Genomic DNA, 21,273 nt, shown 5'->3' on the forward strand with positions numbered 1-21,273 from the left:
CATTCTCAGCACTTCTCTCTCCATTCTCTCAGGCACCATCTGAACTACCTGGCTTAGCTTTCTATGTTGCTCAGCATCCATTTATTGACCTGACCATCTCCTTCAGAAGGTGGGGTGAGCATGAAGAGATGGTCTGTGGGAAGGCCTGGATTATATTTTAAAGAGTTAATGTGAAGAATAGCCCGAGGATGAGTGAGGGTTGTTATTATAAACATCAACTAGCTCTGGAAGCTTCTCGGGCAGCAATTGTTTACTCTCGGGAGGCAAAGTGGTCATGCACAGTTCATTGGAATCGTTCACCCTGTCCATTACCCTCTGGATGGTATGGGTAGTGTGGCTCATGACAATGCCACAGACCTTGCAACATTCTCTTAGCATCATGCTCTCAGATTTGTGTCCCTGGTCACTCTGAATCCGATATGGAACACCAAAAGGGGCAAGCAGAAAATACAATTCATACTTTAGTGAAAGCTGAGGCCTTTTGGTCATGGATGGGAATGTTTGAGCTTGGTGAAGACATCTGTTAGTATGAGAACGTGCTCAGTTGGCCCTAGAGGCAGCATGTGGGGCTTTAATTAAGGACTGGAGAGGCAAGGGATCAGAAGTAAGAGCTCATTGAGAAGAGTAGCTGCTTCCTTCTGCTGTGCTTCTGTGTCCTTCTCAAGAGACATCTCTACTTCTCTGCCATTTAAGAGCAGGAGAACACTTTGTTTCACTGATTTGAGGTCCTGTAGAGGCAAATAAAAAATAAACCCCAGTGGCAACCTTAGGTCATATGAACATTTCATGGCCAGATGATGTCTTAAGCAGGAACCTAATTATCCCAATTTCAGAATACTCCCAAGATTTACTGTGGTCTTTAAGTGGGCAATGCACAATAAGAAAATACATGCTTTTCCCAACAGATTTATCATGAGAACCCTTACCTTTGGTGTCCTTCTTCAACATCCATTTGTCCTGCAGACAGTCAGAATTAACATCTTTGTAATGAAGGCTGTGCCTCTAAAATAGGTCTTTAAGAGGTGCAGGCAAGCTTAAACGTATGTTAGTCATGCACGCTATTGGGCCCATTGCTGATCATTCAGGCAAACACCACCAGCAGATGCATTCAGCTGAACACTACATTTATGAAATGAGGAGGTTGCACAAAGCCTGTCTTGCAGGTCAATTGTCAATCACAGTCTCCTGCCTGAAAATGTGAGTAATCCATGTTTTGAGAATAACCTAGAAATGGATGGAAAACAAACCCATTCAAATCCGAATCATTTTTAAGGGGAGTAACCTATAATCAGATTTTTCATAAACTTCCAACTGTGCCTTTGAAAATGTGAAAACATTCACTTCATGTAATAGTTTTGAATGTATAATTTCAAATTGTGTTTATTTGTGCTTTATCTGGTGAAACTGGCCATTGGTGCCATGATATAAATTGGATTGTTTTATATTTCATTTTTTAATGGCATATAAATGTCTACATTAGATTGAGAGGATGGGAACAGCTAAGTCAGAGAAACTGCACCATGTCAATTTCTGATGCTTCTTGGAACAAAAATAGCCATCCCCAATGGCTCAGCCTGGCGGCACACAGATGGCCGCTCTTTAGGTTTACTGAAGACATATGTAACTCTGGTTTATTTTTATGGATGTAAAATAGTCTTGAACATGCCTGCAGTGTGAACAGCATTCTTCTCAGTGCATGCTTACTATGATTTATCTGTGTACCAGAAATCACATTATTTTGTTGTTTGCAAATTTTGAAGCTTAAATGGGGTGCTTTTCTTAACATAAAATATCGTTTTTAACACAATTGCACAATAGGAATCTATTAGTATCATTAAATTGCAATGAAAAACAAACTGAGCAACTGGATTCAACACATCCATTGTTATGATGACTAATGTTATTCATTGTTCGGGGTCAGCAAACAAAATAAGACACAACAGTTGCAGGAAAGGCAGATGTTCTTTGAGATGGCACACATCTTTATATTTGTGGTTGTTACCATGGTTAGCTCATTATCAGCCTAGGTTGCTTGTATTTTCCTTGTTACCTCCTAGGAGCCAGACAAAGAATAAATCAGGTGAGTCTCAGATTTATTTCTTCCATATATTCTTTGCGTAACTTAAACACTGCAGCATACTGTGAGAAGGGAGCTACCAAGGTGGAATGTCCTAATACTAATTTGTCTATTTTTTAAAAACGTTAAATATTGTCATGAAAAGTAATCCAGTCTTTGCTGATGATGTTGATGCATTCTGTCCGAATATTGCATTTCCACCAAAATACTCACTGGTAAATAATTACAGTTCATCACATTTTACCTACTTATCCAATCAAAGTTTTATATTGAATTTGTCAATTTCTTGACAACATTTGTCTGCTTCACAAACAATAGCACTATTTGAAGATGCCGGTGTTGGATTGGGGTGTACAAAGTTAAAAATCACGCAACACCAGGTTATAGTCCAACATGTTTAATTGGAAGCACTAGCTTTTGGAACGCTGCTCTTTCAATCCCCCGATGAAGGAGCAGCGCTCTGAAAGCTAGTGCTTCCAGTTAAACCTGTTGGACTATAACCTGGTGTTGCATGATGTTTAAATTAGCACTATTGTGCATTTAAAAAGCAAAAAATATATCCACATTTGTGCAATAGATTCATGAAATGAAGATGGATAATACTGTTATCAAATAAAACAAAGTAAAGCTATTATCAGAAATAAGTTCAACATGAGGCTGCCCTTCTGTAGCTTAAAATAAAAATCATTAATCAGCTTTTGATAAAACAAAATCAATTTGGATAACTAAAATTTGACTTTTAAAGCTAAGAAAAGGAACCTTAAATGCTAGAGTTTCCTCAAGAAAGCAACCCAGGAAATATCAGAGATAAATATATTGACAGTGTATAACACAAATTCAGGTTGATGTTTTTTAACAATATGATTAAAATATTCAAAATTGCAGGATGGTCTACTGGTACACTTTTCAATCTTGAACATGTCATCAGCATGAATAAAGAGACAAATTATCTGTCCAGTTTATTCTTGATTGCATATGGTCAGTTCTGCTGCCTCACAGCGCCAGAGATCCGGGTTCAATTCCCTCCTTAGGCGACTGACTGTGTGGAGTTTGCACATTCTCCCAGTGTCAGCATGCGTTTCCTCCGGGTGTTCCGGTTTCCTCCCACAGTCCAAAAATGTGCAGTTTAGGTGAATTGGCCATGCTAAATTGCCTGTAGTGTTAGGTGAAGGGGTAAATGTAGGGGAATGGGTCTGGGTGGGTTGCGCTTCGGCGGGTCGGTGTGGAATTGTTGGGCTGAAGGGCCTGTTTCCACACTGTAAGGAATCTAATCTAATCTAATCAACTTTAAGCAACTACTATAATTTTAATATTACCAAAGATAGGTTTGGAAAATAGAAAATATAATACTTATTCAAGAAAGGAGGCAGGCAACAGTGTGTCATATGCTCAACCATCTTCAGCTGCTTCATCAATCAACTCCATCCATGAGACGGTCAAAGGTGGAGATGTTTGTCAATAATTGCATGTTGTTCAGAACTATTCATAACTCCTTAACTACTGAAGCAGTCAATGTCCAAATACAACAAAGACCATATCTAGGCTTGGGCTGAAAAGTAACAAGTAACATGTGTTCAACACAAATGTCAGGCAATGGCCATCTCCAACAAAAGAAAATTTAACCATTGTCCCTTGACATTTAATGGTATTCCCATCACTGTAACCCTCACTATCAACATCCTGGAGATTACCATTGACCAGAACTAAGCTGGACTTGCAATATGAATACAATGATTGCAAATGCAGGTCAGATGTGAGGAATACTGCAACACATAATTCAACCCCTGACTCCCAAAGCCTGTCCACAGTCTACAAAGCACAAGTCAGGAGTGAAATGCTCTTCTCTTCCTGGATGAGTGCAGCTCTAACAACACTCGAGAATTTTGATACCATCCAGGACTAAGCAGCCTGCTAGATTGGCACCACATCCACAAACATTCAGTCACTCCACTACAGCTGCCCTGTAACAGCAGTGTGTACCATCTTCAAGATGCATTGCATAAATTTGCCAAAGATCCTTAGACAACAATTTCCAAAACTATGACCAAGTTCATCTAGAAGGAGTTGAACCAAAGGGTTTGTTTCTGTGCAGTATAACTCTATGATAAGGGCAGCAGGTACATGAGAACACCGACACCTCCAAGTCATTCATCATCCTGAATTGGAAATAGATTGTGTTCTTTCACTGTGGCTGGGTCAAAATTCAAGAATTCCTTCCCTAACAATATTGTGGGTTTACTACAGCACCTGCAACGGTTCAAGAAAGCCACTATCTCATGGGCAGCTAGGGACACGAAGGTGTTGAGTCCATTATTGAAGTCATAGCAGTACAGTCATAAAGTCACGATTTTATCAAGCAGAATCAACATGGATTTGTGAAAGGAAACTCACATTTAGCAGAATTATTTGAATCTATTGACAAAATAACATTCACGTTGGATGAAGCAGAATCAGTAGATATGGTGTTCTTGGATTTCCAAAATAGGTGGCACCACATAACAGGACAATTAACCTCTTCAGAGCTATTACATTCTACCATATTCACCCCCTCCCAATTCTTAACCTATAGTTCACCATTTTGCATTCACGCATATAACAATGTTGCATTTTTCAACTACCTCTAAAGTCTATAAATGCAAATGGACTGGCCATTTCACACTTTACTCAAAGTGTACTGCCATTGGACCTGGAAGAATAATCATTCTCTTGTTGAGGACTGTTGATTCTGGTTCCAATCTGCGTATAATTTATCCACTGGAGGACATTTAATCTCTTGGATATTCTTTGTGGAAGGATATTGCTCTTTGTAGAAACATTTGTTCATTCATTATCTTATCTGGTGGATTCTTCATCTCCTGAATTTCTTACACAGAGGACATCTTCCCTGCTAACTCAGTCAGATTCCCATGACATTACAGAGAGATGATCTTTAAACTTACATATGTCCATCATAGAAGACAATTGCTCTATTGAAACAAGTACCTTCTTTTCTGGGTATTCTGGATTTCTGGATCAGTAAATCACTTCCTATCTGGAAGAGGTAGCCTGCCTTGTGCATGCTTAGACAGAGCAGATGCTTAGAGTCATAGAGTTATAGAGAAGTACAGCATGGAAACAGACCCTTCGGTCCAACTTGTCCATGCTGACCAGATATCCCAACACAATCTAGTCCCACCTGCGAGGACCCGGCCTATATCCCTCAAAACCCTTCTTATTCATATACCCATCCAAAAGCCTCTTAAATGTTGCAATTGTACTAGCCTCCACCACCTCCTCTGGCAGCCCATTCCATACACTTATGGAAGGTGTGAGAAGGTTGCCCCTTAGGAATCTTTTATATCTTTCCCCTCTCACCCTAAACCTATGCCCTCTAGTTCTGGACTCCCCACTCCAGGGAAAAGCCTTTGCCTATTTACCCTATCCATGCCCCTCATGATTTTATAAACTTCTATAAGGTCACCCCTCAGCCTCTGATGCTCGAGTGAAAACAGCCTCAGCCTATTCAACGTCTCCCTATAGATCAAATCCTCCAACCCTGGCAACATCCTTGTAAATCTTTTCTGAACCCTTTCAAATTTCATAACATCCTTCTGATAGGAATAAGACCAGAATCGCACGCAATATTCCAAAAGTGGCCTAACCAATGTCTGTACAGCCGCAACATGACCTCCTAACTGCTGGGCCAGTGAATGATGGGCTGGCTTGCATCAAGTCATGTGCATCTCATTATCTGTTAGTTGTTGATCAATTTGGACAGCCTTAACTGTCCATTGCAGTTGCTTGACTGCTGAAGTGAACCTTTTGGTGCTCAGTCATGTTACTGAAGGATTGTTGCTTACTCATCCTTATCGCTGTCACTGCCATTCTCTGTTCTGCTGTCTGAGGAGAATCAGTCAAAGATTCATGAATGCACTCAAGTGGGTTAGGCTTCTCATCCTTGTTCTCAGTATTCACTTCTTTTCACAAGTTTTGCAAAGCTTTAGCTCTGATCTACTTTTAGTGATGACAGTAGTGGTCTGCAGACTAGATAATCCTGTATAATTTCAGATTTCACAATGAAACATTACATTTTTGACCTCTGACCATCATACCTGATAACACCCTGGGTTGACATCTGCCAATGTCTAAGTGACTCCATCTACATGTATCATTTCCAATCACTTTTCTGAGATAAACTAGAATTATTTGTATTTTGTCAGAAGTAAATAAATTGTTCATGACAGTGAAATGCTGTCTGAGCTCAATGTGTTCTTAGCCAGACTGGATTTATGATCTCATAATCATTTAACACAATACTGGAGATTTGTAGCAGAGTCTTGCTCACTGTTTATTCTTGTTAAATTTATTTGAGCCCCTTTGGGTGTGTTGGCCATGTTTTTTCTCAGTCATATGAAACATTTCTTCTTGTCTTTGTAGGTAATGTCAACAAATTCATTTGCCTTTTTGGAATGTGAAATGAATTTAGAAAGCCGAATTAAATCTTTTAATCCTTGATCAATTGGTTTCTGGAGCTGTGTTTCTCTGAAGTCATTGAACTTCTGCTACTCTCTTAAGCAAATTGAAGTTGTAAGATATTTGCAGGCTTGAAAGTGCAATTGATTGATTGTATTCAACAAACACATTTCCAACTCTCTTCTGTGCATTACATTATGATGTAAAGTAGCAATCCATGCTTCTGACAATTATTCCAGTTACACTGTGTAGTCTCATCTCTGTACGCTATAAATTATGATAACTGATATGACAGGATCATTACCTCAGCACTTACATCATGCTTACATTTAACAGGATGTCCATAAATAGGTTCTGTGATATACTTTGACTTAAGAAGTTTGACACCATCAGGCCAAAGCAAACCACATAATTGTCACCACATCCATTAACATTTAACCAGTGTCAGCAGAGTATATCATCTAAAAGATGCAATGCAGAAATTCACCAAGGCTTCATTGACATCAACTTCCAAACTCATGACCTCTGCCAGCTAGAAGGACAAGGGCAGCAGGTAGACAGTACCTGCCAATTCCTCTCTAAGCCACTTACTATCCTAAGTTGGAAGTATAACACTGTTCCTTCACTGTCTCTGCATTAAAATTGTGGAACTCCCTGTAGCTGTAACCAAACTCCTTCCCCAACAATCGGTGTAGCTATAACCAAACTCCCTCCCCAACAATGGGTGTAGCTATAACCAAACTCCTTCCCCAACATTGGGTGTGGCTATAACCAAACTCCATCCCCAACAGTGGGTGTAGCTGTAACCAAATTCCTTCCCCAACAATGGGTGTAGCTGTAACCAAATTCCCTCCCCGACAGTGGGTGTAGCTATCACCAAACTCCTTCCCCAACATTGGGTGTAGCTATAACCAAACTCCCTCCCCAACAATGGGTGTAGCTATAACCAAACTCCTTCCCCAACATTGGGTGTGGCTATAACCAAACTCCATCCCCAACAATGGGTGTAGCTGTAACCAAATTCCCTCCCCAATAGTGGGTGTAGCTATAACAAACTCCCTCCTTAACTGGGGGTGAAGCTATAACCAAATGAACTGCAGCAGTTCAAGAAGGCAGCCTAGCACCACAACCTCAAGGGCAAAAATGTTATGACTTGACAATGAGAACATCTTGTCATAGACAAGAAAATCAACATATAGATCGAGAAGGATTTTTTGGTCATTGGGTAATGGATTCCAGCATCTGCAGTTTTTTTTACTCTAACTAAGTTGTACCACTGCCAAGTCTCTTCAACAGATGCCAATTTTGAAGAAGGTCGCTACCTCCCTCAGATGTGAACTCAGTGAGTCCCTTTCTCACTGCCACACCACTGTGACCTCTTCAGCCCTTCAGCATTGCAGAAGCAGTCACTCCGGTACCTGACTTTGTGTCGCACTTCAAAATCACATTTGAATATTTTAGCAAACAGACACTATAAAGGTGATGGTGCACTTGACAGCAGTTGACAACAGATTATTTCTAACGTCTTAAGTTGTTACAACATTAAATTTCTTGCTGAATAAGGAGGTGTGAAACTTGCATGATGCCAAATAGCAAAACAAATGTCTCACACTCTTATGTTGGAATAGTTGGCTTTTGCAGATAGCATGGTTTTCAAACCAAAATTAATAGGTTTTCCATTTTGCAAAAGACAAGTGTAAGACAATTTTGCAATGCATCTCCTTCAAGAATCCTTCTTGAATAAATCTCTCAGTTGAGAAATCCTCTCCTGCAAAATTGAGATTATATGATAAGAACAAATTGAGAAATCGAAAGCAATGTCACAGATCCTGCGTGATCAGCACAGTTTAATATCCTAGATCTTCCCTCCATCAGGACTGATTTTGTGGCATTGACCCAACACTTCACACTGTTAAATACCAATGCATATCATTGTGCTGCTGTCATCAGTCAGTTCATGCAAAGATAGGTAGGAAAGTAAAGTGTGGAAAGGATGCTACAAAACAAATGGATCAGTTAAATGAGTGGGCCAAGAATTAGCAAATGAACTGTAGGAAAATGTGACATTGTACATTTTGGTCAGAAGAATAAAAAGGTTATTATCTAAATGATGAGGAATTGCAGAGTTCTGAGATGCAGAGGAATTGACAAAGTTTCTAACCTTGCAAATATTGTAAATAATTAGGAAAGCTAATGGAATGCCATTTTTTATCATGAGGGAAATTGAACACAAAAATAGAGAAGTTATGTTTCAATTGTCAAGATCATTACTGAGACCACTTCTGGAAGATTGTGCATAGTATTGGTATCCTTATTTAGTAAAGAGCATAGAAATTCACTAGAAGCAGTTCAGAGAAGGTTTACCAGACAAATAGCTGGAATGGATAGACAGTCGTATGAAAAAAGGTTGGACAAGCTAGACTTAAATCCAATGGAGTTTAGAAGAGTAAGAGGTCAGAAAGAGACAAAATTGTGGTTCGGGCACTTGACATTCAGCACCTCACTCTCGATGAAGAGATCATTCTGGTGCTTGCTGTAAGAACCTAGACCATTCCTGCAGAGATGCTAAAACTTCCATGTCCCAGTATTCAGGTAAGAAGCATTCTGCATTTCAGTGCTAGTGCTACTATGAGCGTATTCCTAACATGCATGATCCCTTGTTTACAATGCATTCAAACTTTTGTCTTCTGCAGCTGACAATGACATCAGCACAGTCTTGGTGGCTCTACAAGCTTTCATCAAAGAATCTCATAGAATCTCTACAGTGTGGAAACAGGCCCTTCAGCCCAACAAGTCCACACTAACCCTCTGAAGAGTATCCCACCCAGACCCATTCCCCTATCCTATTACTCTACATTTACCCCTGATTAATGCACCTAACCTACACATCCCTGAACACTATTTAGTGTGGCCAATTCACCTAACCTGCCAATACCTTTGGACTGTGGGAGAAAACTGGAGTACACAGAAGAAACCCACGCAGACACGGGGAGAATGTGCAAACTTCATACAGACAGTCACCTGAGGTTGGAATCGAACTCAGATCACTGGCACCGTGAGGCAGCAGTGCGAACCAATGAGCCACCATGCTATCCGAAGAGATATTTACTCCTCCAGGAAGGAAGCATAGATCCACCAGGGGATGCTCCACTATACACCAGCTCAGAAACTGACACTTCAGTGGAAATTTTATTTAGATTAGCGGTGGGAGCACATTCTAATGAGTACATCAGTGCCATATCTCTGCAGCTGATTGAGGAAGAGGTGCCCATGTCGCTGGCGCTCAGACAACTGCCAGAAACTCGGCACCTGCTGAGCCCCAAGCAGGAAAAGAGTCCCATTAACAACTTTGCGATATGTAACAATGTAGCACTTTAACAATGTTCAAATGCACAAGCAGACTCAAGAGCAGCAGGCAGATATAATCCCAGCTGATATTATATCCAGACAAACCAGATACTGAACTGAAATTTGGCTTGATGCATTGTATGTTGTTTCTTTTGCTGGTGTTCATGAGATGGTCCTTCACTGAAATAGCAGTGTGCAATCTCAGATTTACCAAATGTTTGTCACAGAAAAGAAGACAATATAGAATAACCAAACTATGTACACTTGATGTGTCTTTAAAGATTTCAAAATAAGTGCTAAAATATAATCCCATCAATCCAAAAAAAATACCCTTTATAGATCATAATACACTTCATACAGATCCAAAATGCACTACTTTACAATACTTACACCAGAGAGAATCTCCTTCTCTAGCATTTCTGTAAGCTTAATTTAACTATGACTTCAATTTCCAGTATGAAGAATCTGATAGCCTCTTCTTTGAGCCCTTACACACCTGAGCTTAGCTTTCCCAGCTTTCAAATAACCAATCAGCATTATACCCGAACACTTTTGGTCAGGAACTATCACTAGTTCCAGCCATTCAGCAAGTCAAGTTAAAAGAGTTATGAACCTTTAGTAAATAAAACAGTGAGCTTCAGATTCTGGACATCTTGAAACAAAAGCAGAAATTACTGGCAAAATTCAGCAGGTCTGTGAATATCTGTGGGAAGAAAGCAGAGTTTGAGGTCCAGTGATTTTTCATCAGAACTGATAGCAACAAGGTGGGAGATGGGTTGAACACAGCTAAGGGTCCTATTGATCATGGCAATGGGGAGTCCTTGGTTGAAGATAAAGGTTGATGTTCCTGAGGATCCCCTGCAGAAAGTGGCATTGTCAGAATAGCTGCAACCAACACAGAAATGATCAACTGGGAGAATGGGATTTCCTTCCAATTTCCTCCCTTCAACTCACCTGTTCCATCTCCAACTTCTCCCTCCCCTTCCTCAGCATTTTTCTCAGGGAAGAGGCTGACCAACGATATGCACTGCAAATGCATCAACTCCCACAGTTACCTCAACTTCTTTATATCCTCAAAGCCTACTTCCTGTAAAGGCTCCATCTCGTTCTCCCAGTTTCTCTATCTCTGTTGTATCTGTTCTAACAATGCCACCTTCTGTGGCGGGGGTCAGAAATATCCTCTTCATCAAACAAGGATTACTTGCTACCATGGTTAGAACGTAGAACATAGAACATTACAGCATAGTACAGGCCCTTCGGTCCTCGATGTTATGCTGGCCTGTGAAACCCATCTAACCTACACTATTCCATTATCGTTTACATGTCTATCCAATGACCATTTAAATGCCCTTAATGTTGATGAGTCTAGTACTATTGCAGGCAGTGTATTCCATGCCCCTGCTACTCTCTGAGTAAAGAAACTACCTCTGACATCTTTCCTATATCTATTACCCCTCAAATTATAGCTATGACCTCTCATGCAAGCCATCACCATCCGAGGAAAAAGGCTCTCACTATCCAACCTATCTAACTCTCCAATTATCTTATATGTTTCAATTAAGTCACCTCTTAACCTCCTTCCTTCTAACGAAAACAGCCTCAAGTGCCTCAGCCTTTTGTAGTAAGACCTTCCCTCCATACCAGGCAACTTCCTAGTAAATGTCCATTGAACCTTTTCCAAAACTTCCACATCTTTCCTATAGCGCAATGACCAGAACTGTACGCAGTACTCCTCGTGCAACCACACCACAGTTTTGTACAGCTGCAGCATGACCTCATGACTCCACCACAAAGCTCTATCCCTCTACTAATAAATGTGAACATACTGTATGCCTTGTTAACAACCCTATCAACGTGGGTGGCAACTTTCAGGGATCTTTTACATGGACACCGAGATCTCTCTGCTCATCCACACAACCAAGAATCTTAGCATTAGCCCATTACACTGCATTCCTGTTATTCCTTCTAAAGTGAATCTCCTCATACTTTTCCACATTAAACTCCATTTGCCACCTCTCAGCCCAGCTCTGCAGTTTAATCTATGTCCCTCTGCAACCTACAACATCCTCCAGCACTATCCACAACTCTAACGACCTTAGTATCATCTGCAGATTTACTAACCCATCCTTCTACATCCTCATCCACATCATTTATAAAAATGACAAACAGCAGTAGATCCAAAACAGATTCTTGCGATATGCTACGAGTACTGAACTCCAGGATGAATATTTCCCAACAACCACAACCCTCTGCCTTCTTTCAGCTAGCCAATTTCTGGTCCAAATTGCTAAATCACCCTCAATCCCATGCCTCCATGTTTTGTGCAATGGTCTACCATGTGGAACCTTATCAAATGCCTTACTGAAATCCATATACACCATATCAACAGCTTTAACCTCATCCACCTGTTTAGTCACCTTCTCAAATAACTCAATAAAGTTTGTGAGGCACGACCTACCCTTCAGAAAACAATGTTGACTATCCTTAATCAACTTATTCCTTTTTTAGATGATTATAAATGTTATTTCTTATAACTTTTTCCAACACTTTACCCACAACCGAAGTAGAGCTCACTGGTCTATAATTTCCAGGGTTGTCTCTACTCCCCTTCTTGAACAAGGGAACAACAGTTGCTATCTTCTAGTCTTCTGGCACTATTCCTATAGACAATGAATGGCATAAAGATCAAAGCCAAAGGCTCGGCAATCTCCTCCTTGGTTTCCCAGAGAGTCCTTGGATAAATCCCATCCAGCCCAGAGGATTTATCTATTTTCACACTTTCCAGAACTGCTAACACCTTCTCCTTGTGAACCTCAATCCCATCTAGTCTAGTACCCTGTATCCCAGTATTCTCTTCGGTGGCACAGTGGTTAGCACTGCTGCCTCACAGCGCCAGAGACCCGGGTTCAATTCCCGCCTCAGGCGACTGACTGTGTGGAGTTTGCACGTTCTCCCCGTGTCTGCGTGGGTTTCCTCCGGGTGCTCCGGTTTCCTCCCACAGTCCAAAGATGTGCAGGTCAGGTGAATTGGCCATGCTAAATTGCCCGTAGTGTTAGGTAAGGGGTAGATGTAGATATAGATGTAGATGTAGGGGTAGGGGTATGGGTGGTTACGCTTCGGCGGGGCGGTGTGGACTTGTTGGGCTGAAGGGCCTGTTTCCACACTGTAAGTAATCTAATCTAAACATTGTCTTTTTCTAGTGTGAACACTGATGAAAAATATACATTTAGTGTTTCCCCTATCCCCTCTGACTCAATGCACAACTTCCCACTACTCTCCTTGATTTGTCCTAATCTTACTCAAGTCATTTTTTTTATTCATGACATACCTATAGAAAGCCTTAGGACTTTCCTTCATCCTATCTGCCAATGACTTCTTATGCTCCCTCCTGGCTCTTCTTAGCGCTCTCTTTAGATTTTTCCTGGCTAACTTGTAAATCACAAGCGCCCTAACCGAGCCTTCACATCTCATCCTAACATAAACCTTCTTCTTCCTTTTGACAAGAGGTTCAACGTCTTTAGTAAACCACGGCTCCCTCACTCGATAACTTCTTCCCTGCCTGACAGGTACATGCTTATCAAAGATACACAATAGCTGTTCCTTGAACAAGCTCCACATTTCAATTGTGCCCATTCCCTGCAGTTTACTTCCCATCTATGCATCCTAAATCTTACCTAATTGCATCATAATTGCCTTTTCCCCAGCTATAATTCCTGCCCTGCGGTATATACCTATCCATTTCCATAGCTAAAGTAAACATGACCAAGTTGTTGTCACAATCACCAAAGTGCTCACCTACCTCCAAGTCTAACTCCTGGCCAGGCTCCTTACCCAGTACCAAATCTAATGTAGCTTCGCCTCTTGTTGACCTGTCTACATACTGTGTCAGGAAACCCTCCTGCACACATTGGACAAAAACTGACCTATCTAAAGTATTTGAACTATAGTATTCCCAGTCAATATTTGAAAAGTTAAAGTTCACCATAACAGCTACCCTGTTACTCTCATTCCTATCCAGAATTATCTTTGCTATACTTTCCTCTACATCTCTGGAACTGTTCGGAGGCCTGTAGAAAACTCCCAACAGGGTGACCTCTCCTTTCCTGTTTCTAACCTCAGCCTATACAACCTCAGTAGATGAGTCCTCAAATATTCTTTCTGCAAACGTAATACTGTCCTTGACCAACAATGCCAAACCGCCCCCTCTTTTACCATCTTCCCTGTTCTTACTGAAACATCTAAATCCCAGAACCTGTAACAACCACTTTTGTCTTTGGTCTATCCCTGTCTCTGAAATGGCCACAGCATCGCAATCTCAGGTACCAATCCATGCTGCAAGTTCACCAACCTTAGTTAGAAGTTAGATTAGATTTCTTACAGTGTGGAAACAGGCCCTTCGGCCCAACAAGTCCACACCAACCCTCCGAAAAGCAACCCACCCAGACCCATTCCCCTCTTCACCTAACACTACAGGCAATTTAGCATGGCCAATTCACCTGACCTGCACATCTTTGGACTGTGGGAGGAAACCAGAGCACCCAGAGGAAACTCACACAGTCATGGGGAGAACGTGCAAACTCCACACAGACAGTTGCCTGAGGCAGGAATTGAACCCAGGTCTCTGGCGCTGTGAGGCAGCAGTGCTAATCACTGTGCCACTGTGCCGCCCCTAGCCTTGAAGTAGACACACTTCAAACCAACTTCTTGCTTCCCAGTGCCTTCTTGCGACCTTAAATCATTATTTTGGATCTCGTTACTCACAACCACCTGTATACTTGAACTACAATATAGGTTCCCATCTCCCTGCTGAATTAGTTTAAACCTACCCAAACAGCATTAACAAATTCCCCCCCGCCCCCCCCCCCCCACCCCCCGCCCAGGATATTGGTACCCTTCCGGTTCAGGTGAAGACCATCCTGTAAATGGTTAACAGGCCCCTTAGATGTGTCCAACCTATCCCCTACACTTGAGCCCTCAGCCTTTCCCTTCCTTTCCACAATAATGTGAGGTCACTTACCTCCCATCAGCCTTGGCATCCAAAGGATTGTAAGTCACCATTCCTGTCACTTGCAGATGCCATTATCAGACAACTCTTCCCCCTCCCTCCTTCATCAGCATTCCAAAATGACTGTTGCCTCCTGTAAACTCTGGTCCATTCCTCATCCATTCCCAATATCTCCTCACACCTCTCCAGCAACTTCCTGTGTAATGGCAGAAAATATAACAGCTGCCCATTTACCTCTTTCCTCCTCAGTATCCAAGGTCTCAGACACATCTCCCAGGTGAAGCAATGCTTTACCTGGACTTCACTCAACCAAGTCTACGTTCTTGCTGTTCACAATGCGGTCTCTTCTACAATGGGGAGACAGAGCACACACTGGGTGATCACTTTGCAGAACACCTACATTCTGTCTGCAAAATGACCCCAAGCTTCTAATCATCTGCCATGTCAATGCAGCACCATGTTTCCATGTCAACACTTCTGTCTCAGGCCTACTGCAGTGTGCAAGCTCAAAGAACAATATTCCATTTTCCGCTTGGAACCCTGCAGCCTCTAGGACTCAATATCGAATTCAATACGTTTTGAGCCTGTTTCTGTCCCTCTGGGTCTTGTTATGACATGGGTTGCTTTTAGCACAGTCCCCATTCGCACATACTCCTGGACTCAATAGCACAATGCACAGGATGCATTCAGTACAGATCATCCATTTTCTTGTAATCTTAACTCTTATTTTCATTCATTCACCTTTTCTTCTGTCCTGGCCTGCTATCCTTAAACTCTTTGTTTACCTGCTCCTTTCATATCTCTCTCTCTCTGAGTTCCTTCTCCACCTACCCTTTCAGCTGTCCCCCTCTCAAGCCCCATCCCCCAACCTTGTTTTTCCCACCTGCTAACAATTCTGATGAAGGATCACCTGACTTGAAATGTTAACTCTGCTTTCTTCCTCCAGATGCTGCCAGACCTGCTGAATTTCTCCAGCAATTTCTGCTGTGAACTTTTAAGTTCTGAATGAGGGTGAAAGCACCAAAAGGCAGTGTTTCTGTCAGCATCAAAGTAGTCACAAAGTGAGTGGGCACTAAGGGACCAAGGGAACAGCCCTGAGTTAGACTCTGGTCAAATGAATGAACTGCATACCTGTCCCTGCAAGCAAAATGTCCTGAGATCAGCATTCCAAAGATAGGTGTCCAGTGCACTCCAAAGTTGCAGTGCAAAACCCTACTGTAAGTGGATTGGAGATGTGTGATGATAATGATGTGATGAAGCTGGTACAGGGTCCAAGGCTAAGCTCTGTTGAGAGGAGCTGTTGGCAGTTGCTGTCCATGGAGTGTGTGCCCTGAGATGTTGGAGCCTAGTGTCCAAGACAGATTCCCAGAGGAGCAGCAGAAGTTGGTATTTTCAGGTAATTGTTCCTATTTTCATGTTGGGGATTGACTAGTGTCTTTCCAGTGGAAATGAGAAACTGCATATCAATGAGGTGATATTTTGGAATAATGACATGTTCATGGGATCCATTAGGTCTCTGACTGCTTATGAATAAGAATCTTGCCTTGCCATGCAATACTTTTGGTTGATAAAGCTTTTTGCTTTTGATGTCAAGAAGCTCCTCGCCGACTCTCTCATTCAATTTTCCTAACTGTCTCACTATTGACTCTGTTGTTCAGAATCTGGGAAGATTCAGCCCAAGAAGTCTGATTGCTTGTCAGAGGGCTAGCAAAAGGAGATGTTATTGTTCCATAGTCTTCCTGCAGTGTGGAAACAGGCCCTTCGGCCCAACAACTCTGCAAAGAGTAACTCACCCAGACCCAATTCCCTACCCTATTACTCTACATTTCCCCTAACCTACACATCCCTGGACACTATGAGCAACTTAACATGGCCAATTCACCTAACCTGCACATTTTTGGATTGCGGGAGGAAACCAGAACAACGGGAGGAAACATACACAGACGCGGGAAAAATGTGCAAATTCCACACAGACAGTTGCCTAAAGCTGGAATCAAACCTAGGTCCCTGATGCTGTGAGGGACGCTGAGCTAACCACTGAGCCACCGCGCCGCCCCAATCTCCAAAGGAAATATGCAGTGTTAGAAGCACTCAGAATGTCTGGGGCATTTATGAGAGACAGAGAGGCAGGGATCAGTGACTTATCAACAAAACTTGTGAAGATCATGCACCTAAAGTGTCGAAACAAATTACTGCTGGTGCTGGAACCTGTACTGAAAACAACAAATGCAGATCACAGCTGGTCAGGCAGCATTCATGGAGAGACATTGCTCTGTCTCCATGGATAATACCTGAGCCACTGTGATCTCCAGCATTTGTTGTTTTCATCTGAGGTGTAACTCTGTATACAAAAGGAAATACCAGTAAAATTTGTAAATGATACATACTGGTTAGACTTGTCTTTTGTATCTCAGGTCAATGCTACAGTTGTGACCAGTACATTCATTTCGAAGAATTACTATTTTATTTTACTGGATTTTCCCTCTACAGATGCTGCATCAACTGCTGATAATTTCCAGCATTTTCTGCTTATATTTTAGATTTCCAGAATCTGCATTATTTTGCGCTCTTATTACATACTCAGTGCTGGATATTTGTGAATGCAGCTAGTGCTTTGACCTTATTGGGCTTTGCTGTTTACTGGTTCCCTGGTCATGTGGGTGGTTTTCCTGGCGGTGGAAATATTGAATAAAATTATTTGGAAAATGGTGTCTTCACTGCATTTCTGCTTTACACACACACAACACAGGTGCTGTGGGAGAAAAATAAGCAATTAGAAAAAATATGCATATAAACTGAGGATGTAGAAAAAGCTAGTTTCACCTTAAAATGGGAAAATATTTTGTTATTAACTGCAAAATGCTACCTTTCTCTTAACAAAGCCCACTTTTGTGATAGAAGTGCAGTTTTGCAAGTGAAATGATTGGTTCTAAATTAATGGATGATTGTGTCACTCTTTAGCTTGTAAGTAAAACCAAGAGATATGTGCTAGTGGAAAATGTCAATATTAGCTCAAGGCATTCTTATCTGTACATGAGATAATTGTCTACCATGCTTTCAAAGTTCCTGTTTTTTGGATGTTACAGTCCAGGCATTACATTGGGCTAGTTTCAAAGAAGTAGAAGGTTCATAGTATAACTGACCGAGTTGAGCGTAATTATTTGACAGCAAATGATTGTAATGTGTTTCCATCTGAAACTTGAGCTTTCAGTGGACTTTATAAATGAAGTATAACAGCCAAGAGTTTTTGCTAAGCCCTATATAAATCTGTTCCAATGCATTATGACATTGTGTCCTGATTATGGATTAATGAGAATGAATTGGGGCTATCATGAGGCCCAGAAACAGGACAAATGCCAGGGTCCATTATTTTTCTCCCCAGCCTTGGTGTACACATCACCTGATTTTCCAATGGCACCGTGAAATCTTTGCATCTGCCTGAGAAGACAGGTTGAGGCTCTGTTTAATGTCTTATTTGAAAGACAACATAGCCCAGGGTGAAACCCTCCTCTAATTTAACAATGATACAGTTTTAGCCTGGGTTATATGCTCAAGTATCTTAATTTGCATCTTCAGCCTGTGACCTTCTATCTGTGAAACTTGATAAAATGTGTCTAAATTAAAGTGAATAATTTGTTAGTGCACAGATCTAATCAGATAATGGCATTTTTATGACATTGTTATGCAAACATCATACATCAAGGATTCAATACTTTACAGGTGGTCCAGATAGAGCAAGGAAGAAACCTGGAACAGAAAACCCAAGCATATGGATTTCACATAATTCTGCAGCTATTAATAATAAGCTATCTTGTACAATTTACAAAGGATTTTCCCTTTAGCATTTAAGGACATAGCTAGATACCAGCACAGTGTAATTTACCAGTGCAGTGAAATTCCACCAACTGACAACATTCTTAGAGGACTAAACAAGACCAATGCAGAAAAGATGTTTCTTGAACTGTTATAGGGAGGAGTGTCTATAACTGTCTCAGAATAAGGATAGGCTCTTTAGGCCTCTGATAAGGAGGAATTTCTACAGTCAGAGGTGAGTGAGGGTGTGTAATACAGTGCCCAGTGGGCTGTGCGAACCGAATCAATTAGTATATTCACAACACTGATCGATTGATTTCCAAAAGATGATGACTCCAAGGAATATGTGGATTGAATGGGAAAATGGGTTTGAAGTAGATGATCAGCCATCACCTTAGTAAATTGTACAAGATAGCTTATTATTAATAGCTGCAGAATTATGTGAAATCCATATGCTTGGGATTTCTGTTCCAGGTTTCTTCCTTGCTCTATCTGGACCACCTGTAAATATTGAAGCCTTGATGTATGATGTTTGCATAACAATGTCATGGTTGAGTGAGCTTTGTGGTACCTTAACAACTTCAAACTCTACCTCATTGCTTGATTCTCATGGCTCAGCTTTTTTGTTCTCATAAAGACAAATCTTTTCTCTCTTTGCCTCTCCTCCACATTTGACTTGACCATTTATCCATTTTAAGATATTCTATCACACTTCTTATTGTGCTGGACCTAACCTTCACCATCCCTGTTGCCTGTCTTGCCTTCTGCAATTTCTCCTTCCAACCATGACCTGTATTCTTGACCATTGATTCCCCTCTCAATTATAATCTCTTCCCCCAGAACATGCAGACACCCGAAATTCCACTTCCCTGTGATCTCTCTCTGTGTCCTTATCTGTTTTCTGGTAAATAGGAACATAGTAGCAGGAGTGGACCAATTCTGATATGCTCAGGCTTTGTGCAGTAAATAAATTGTATTTATTGCCAGTCATTTAATATAAAACTGTGGAACAGTTGTATGAGCAATACTTCATTAGTTAATGTAGATTAAAGCTTGCTGTTTAAACGGACTTAAGCTTGAATCACTCAGAAGTTACTGATGCAGGACAAACTTTTTGCTGTCACTGTAACCAGGATAAACTCACTAACAGGAACATAGAGGACAGGACATATTTGAAGGGGGGAAGCCTGGAGTTGGGTGGGTATGGTAGAGTCAGTGATCATGGAGCTGGAAGCTGGTGAATATTTTATGCTAGGAAGAAACACACATGCTTCTCTTGGCTCACAAGCAATGCTGTAAATATTAACATGCCTGAAGGCTGTTACCTCAACCATTCCACTATCATACCTGCAGTAAAACCAGAAGCAAACCATCCACACCAGGCTGGGGTTAGAACTATCATTTCATATTTAAAATTTTAACTTCTCACCAAACCTAAACTCATTTATTCTCGTTGGTCAAATTTAAATAGACAAATAACACTACAGGCAGCAATGTAAATTAATCGCCTATAAGATCGCAAGACCATACTTTCAACTGGAAGCACTCAAACTTTGTGTGGGACAGAGACTGGGATATATTATAATCACTGGACTTCTGTACCACGTGCTCTCTTCAACAAATGCTTACTGTGATTTTGGTGAATTTATATTTGTAAATGTAGAAATTTGTCGGGTTTACCATGGGATGACTAACCTCAATAAATCACTCATTATAGAATTCCTACAGTGTGGAAACAGGCTCTTTGGCCCAAGGAGTCCACACCGACCACCCGAACGGTAACCCACCCAGACCCATTCCCCCAAGCTATATTTACCCTTGACTAATGCACACATCCTTGGTCACTATGGGCAATTCAGCACAGTCAATTCACCTAACGAGCACATCTTTGGATTATGGGAGGAAACCCACACAGACTTGGGGAGAAAGTGCAAATTCAACGCAGTCAGTCACCTGAGGCTGGAATCAAACCTGAGTCCCTGGATAAACACTGAGCCACCCTCATGTAGTGCAAAAATCTAATCACTAGTGGTTTCTATATGTTCTAATATTAAAACAATGACACTGAAAAATGCATGAAAATGCTGTTTCTTTCTAGTCCAAGTTTTAAACAAATGCAAAACAACAGAAACATAAACAGTTTCATTTCTCAATAAATCATGAAGTGTCATCCACCATTAAACTGATTTATGGAAAAGGCTAAATAGTATATTCATGCTCAATCTGCCTCTGACTCGCATAGCCTTTCTTCATCTATATGGTTAGCCATGTATTATTGTTCATTTATCTCTGTGAATAGAGCACTTTTTTCATGCTGTAACAACAGCTCTGCACATTTGTACGGTTAAAATATTGGATTCTGCATCAAAATATTTGTTAGTAACAACACTGATTTTTCTTGTTCTTGCACATGTATACATGATTATACCACAGATTATTTGCAGATGATCAATGTAAATTTGAAAGCAGTATTTTCCACATTGTTACGATGGACTGTTGTTAAATAGATGGATTTTCTTGAGGGCATTTCTGCACAATTTTGTTTCCACATGCCTTTTCCAAAACATTACACCAGCAT

This window comes from Chiloscyllium punctatum, chromosome 6, assembly GCF_047496795.1.
Source record: "Chiloscyllium punctatum isolate Juve2018m chromosome 6, sChiPun1.3, whole genome shotgun sequence".
Lineage (NCBI taxonomy): Eukaryota > Metazoa > Chordata > Chondrichthyes > Orectolobiformes > Hemiscylliidae > Chiloscyllium > Chiloscyllium punctatum.